We start from the raw sequence: 4,898 nt of genomic DNA, 5'->3' as shown, positions 1-4,898 counted from the left end.
GTTGGGGCAGGCAGTCTATCATTATAAAAAAAAAATTTCCGGTCTTGCATTTTAATTTTTACTTTTTGTCAACAAAATATGGAAAAAACTTTCGGACAACATCTAAGGGTTCTATATATATATATATATATATATATATATGTATATATATATATATATATATATATATATATATGTATATATATATATATATATATATATATATATATATATATATATATATATATATATATATATATATATATATATATATTTATATATATATATATATATACATGTATAGCATTAACCTTGTTGATAAATTCAGAACTATAACAATAAAAACAAAATTATTTACGTTGGAATCTACATAACTTCAAAAATTTTATGTGTTTTTAAAATTTGATTGTAAACAAGAAAAAACATATTTATAATTTTTTTCAAATCATTGTAAAAGTAACCCTATTAAATGAAATGAGCTATTATACAATTATTTTAGATTTCAAAATTGCCCTTATATTTTCAACAGGGTTTAGGTCTGGTCTTTGTGGCGGCCATTTAAGGATATTAGCTTTACTTTTTTTTGAGGAACTGTTGTGTCGCTTTGCATGTGTGTTTAGGGTCGTTGTCATGGTGAAAAAAAAGTTTGCGATCGATTTTGGAAATTTGGAACCCAATCAAGACACAACTTCCCTGTCATTATACATTCAACATTCACCAGTCGTCCCACACTATTTGAATCAAAACCCCCGAGCCATAGGCGAGCCACCTCCATGCTAGACTATTTTTGTAAGATTTCTATCTAAGAGTGCATCACAAGGTCTGCACCAAACTCTTTGTCGTTTTTTAAGCCAAGTATTTGACATTTATGCTTATCAGACCATAACACTAAGTTTCAAAATGCCTCACACTTGTTAATATGCAGTTTTGCAAATGCTAAAAGTTTTTCTTTGTTTATACGACTAATGAGGTGTTTACTTATCTGGAGAAGGTTTATTTAAACCACCTAATTTATTAAACCACTTAAATTAAATCTTATCTGTACAGTTCGATAGGAAACATTTAATTTAAGATTTTCAACAATCTGCCTTTTGGTTATTGTTAAATTCTTTATTTTTATCAGTGCAATTAGGATATCGGTTATTGTTGAAATCATAATGGGGCGACCAAATCTTTTCTGATTTTCAGCTGAACCAGTTGTTTTACACATCTTCCTAACACCACTTACTGATATTTGATATTTTTCATCATATTGCTTGTAGGTTATGCCCTTTTTTCGATCAAAAGTGACCCGAAATCTGATGTCCAATGAATAATTTTGATGATGAACCATTATTATTATTTTTCTAAAAACCATTATTAACTTTTTCTGAAAATAAGTTCTAAAAACTATAGTATAAAATGCTTATTGTTAATAACTTTAACAAAATATTTTTGATGTTAATACTTTTAAGTAAATAGTTATTGACAAAGCATTATATTTCATAATAAAAATGTAGATGTTTTTTAATTTTGTCACTTTTATTTTAGGCAGAAAAACTGTAAGTTAGCAAAGTTCATTTAATAGAGTTACTTTTGCATTGAGTTAAAAAGAGTTATAAATGTTTTTTTTTCTGTTTGGAATCAAATTTAAAAAAAAACATAAAACTTCTGCAGTTATATAGATTCTGAAGTAAATAATTTTGTATATATATATATATATATATATATATATATATATATATATATATATATATATATATATATATATATATATATATATATATATATATATATATATATATATATATATATACAGTAAACTCCCGGTTATTCGAACCTCCAAAGGGTATAAGAATTTATTTCGAATAACCCAAAATTCGAATAACTAAATATGCTCTTTAAAATGACCTACTTTAAGTTTCTTTCAAATTTTAATTAAAGTAGAAAGTAAAAAAGAAAAAGACCCTTGGAATTTGGTGCTACTTCAGTTTTATCCTTGTAAAATAATAAACATTTTACAATTCATTGAAAATATAGTTCATTTTTTATTTTTTTTTTGCTTAATTGTTCCTTAAATGTGTTTTTTTATCTTCAAGGGGAGCAAAAATTGTTTAGAATAACCGAAATTTCGAACAACTGCAGGTTCGAATAACTGCATTTCTACATAACAGCATTTGCATGAGTTTGTTAAAGATAATTCACAGGAAATGAAAATGTAATTTATTTATCTATATATTTTATATATAATAATAATAATCCATTTATTTAACCATAAAATATGAAGTTTACAATAATATTTATAAACTCACATAAATAAGGTTAGGTGTCATTCATATAGTTAAAAACTAGTCAATGGAGTGATACCTGTACCTATAATTATAAATTATATATATAAACATGTTATATATATGTATATATATATATATAGATATTTATTTATACTTTTAAAATTTATTAAAAATTATACTAATTTGATAACATTTTTTTTTTACATTTGCTTTCAGACTACTTATGGTACGAGTTTTGTTTTTTGATTTAGATTCTGTATCTTAATGATATTCTGGCCTATCGATCCGATCTCCTGTTAATTGTATTTTTATATATTGCATAAATATATATGCAAACACTCACACACATAAATTTTAAAGAAAATATTAATATTTTTATATATATATCTATAAGTTGTATATTTTAAGCTTTTTTATATTTATCATTGTATATTAATGTTTGTATTAAAAATTGATTTTAGAAATATTGCGAGGGCAGAGTTCAAATTACAATATAGTTTTATTTGCGAAATCAATATATATATATATATATATATATATATATATATATATATATATATATATATATATATATATATATATATATTTATATTTATATTTATATATATATATATATATATATATATATATATATATATATATATATATATATATATATATATATATATATATATATATATATATATATATATATATATATATATATATATATATATATATATATATATATATATATATATATGTATATATATATATTATAGCCACGTTTAATTACGTTTAATAATATTTTGCGATATTTAAAACAGCGCACTTAAGCGTTGATTCAACGTTATATTTCAACCTTTACTCGACGTCTTTGAGTCACGTTAAATCGACGTTTTACTAACAACGTTACAAACCCTTTAAAATAGACTGCTTTAACAGCGTTTATGCAACGCTTTTTAGGTAACGTTTTTTCAACGTTAAGTTGCAACGTTTATACAACGCTTTTTATGTAACGCTTTTTCAACGTTTAGTTGCGACGCTTTTGTAACGTCATTTAGTAACGCTTTTTCAACGTTACGCAATGACGTTTAATCAACGTCTATTAAACAACGTTACATATCTTTGCAAAATCGATTACTTTGTCAACGTTTCCGCAACATCTTTTGCGACCGGTTTTCAACGTTGATTCAACGTTGTCATGTTTGCTGGGATGCCTTAAATATATATAGATAATATTCAGATAAAACAATCAAAAGTTATACTTGTGATTGTTTTATTTGAATTATACTTGGTGTTTTTATTGATGATAACCTTACGTGGAAAAATCATATTGAAACCTTGCGCAACAATGTTTCAAAAAATATTGGAGTATTATACAAAGCGAGAAGTTTTGTAAATAGACACGCATTAATTCAACTTTATTACTCACTTATTCAATGCCATCTAAATTATTCAAATATCGCATTGGGCAGTGCTAAAAAAAGTCAATTAGATCCTCTTTATCGGCAACAGAAGCATCTAGCACGACTAATAACTTTTAAAGATCGTTTTACTCATGCAAAACCACTTTTATTGAAAATGAGTATTCTTAATATATACCAACTAAATGTTTTTAACACTCTTTGCTTTATATTTAAATGTAAGATAAACTTAGCTCCAATACCTTTTCAAAATTTATATGCAATAAAGCCCAAAAACAAATATGATCTAAAAAATGACAATTTTATTTATCAACATTATTCGCATACAAATTTTGGAAGGTCTCTTTTTTTCTTATCGCGGAGCTTATTTGTGGAACCAAATAGTTTTAAAAAATTTTGATTTTTCCCAAAGTTGGAATTTTTCTTCTTTCAAAAACAAACTGAAAAAAGTTATTTTCTCAATAGAAAGTATTTTCGAGTACTTTTGATCTCGTTTCTCTTTTATAAGTGCTTCTAAATGTAATTTAAAATATTTTTTTTATTTTTTATTGTTTTTTTAATCGGTATTTTATTTGTATGACGGTTTTCATAAAAACGGTATTTACTAATTTCAAATATTTGATTTTATTTTTTTATTGTTTACTTAAACGCTGTTTTATAATTGAGGTTATTTTATTTGTATGAAGGTTATCTTAAACGGTATTTACTTTTTATTTTATATTTTTTTGAAATAACGTCTGTTCACAAAAAATCCGGAATGAAAAATTGTTTTTAATTGAATAAAAAATTAATCGATTTTTGACAAAAATTTTAACTAAAACGAGTGACTGGACATTGTTAACTATTTTATAACCGAAAGTGGTCCTAAATCAGCGGCTTTTCGAACTTTAGTTTTGACTGAACCCATTAGGTTGAATAAGTAGTCTGGATTAAACTCTTTCAACTTTAATCGAATTCTAATCTTAAGGTGGTCAAGATTTTTCGCAGTAAATCCATTTCCATAAACTTTTGCTTTTAAATGTGCCCAAAAATTTTCAATTGGCCTTAACTGCGGTACATTTGGGGGGTTATCTTTAGCGTCGACAAAGTTAATACCTAAAGTGTTGTAAGTTTTTAATGTGTGTTTTGCATAATGACATCTCGCTCCGTCAGGCCAAAATAAAATTTTCATGTTTTGATGCTTGGAATTTATAAATGGAAAAAGTCTTTTTGTAATACATTCTTTAGAATAAGTTTTTGCATC

The 4,898-nt window shown here is 24.6% G+C and overlaps 1 long non-coding RNA gene across 1 annotated transcript in view; it reads left to right on the top strand.

The window, feature by feature from the left end:
• LOC136082805 (uncharacterized) overlaps positions 1–2,641 on the top strand; it is a 3,680-nt gene extending 1,039 nt beyond the window's left edge. The window contains exons 2-3 of the long non-coding RNA XR_010639731.1: positions 2,058–2,176; positions 2,501–2,641. This is a non-coding gene — a long non-coding RNA (uncharacterized LOC136082805). The remainder of the gene's footprint in view (positions 1–2,057; positions 2,177–2,500) is intronic.
• Positions 2,642–4,898: the final 2,257 nt, after the last annotated feature.

Source organism: Hydra vulgaris, chromosome 07 (assembly GCF_038396675.1).
Source record: "Hydra vulgaris chromosome 07, alternate assembly HydraT2T_AEP".
Classification (NCBI taxonomy): Eukaryota; Metazoa; Cnidaria; class Hydrozoa; order Anthoathecata; family Hydridae; genus Hydra; species Hydra vulgaris.
Note: the sequence above shows the minus strand (reverse complement) of the source record. Positions and strands in the feature narration are given on the sequence as shown.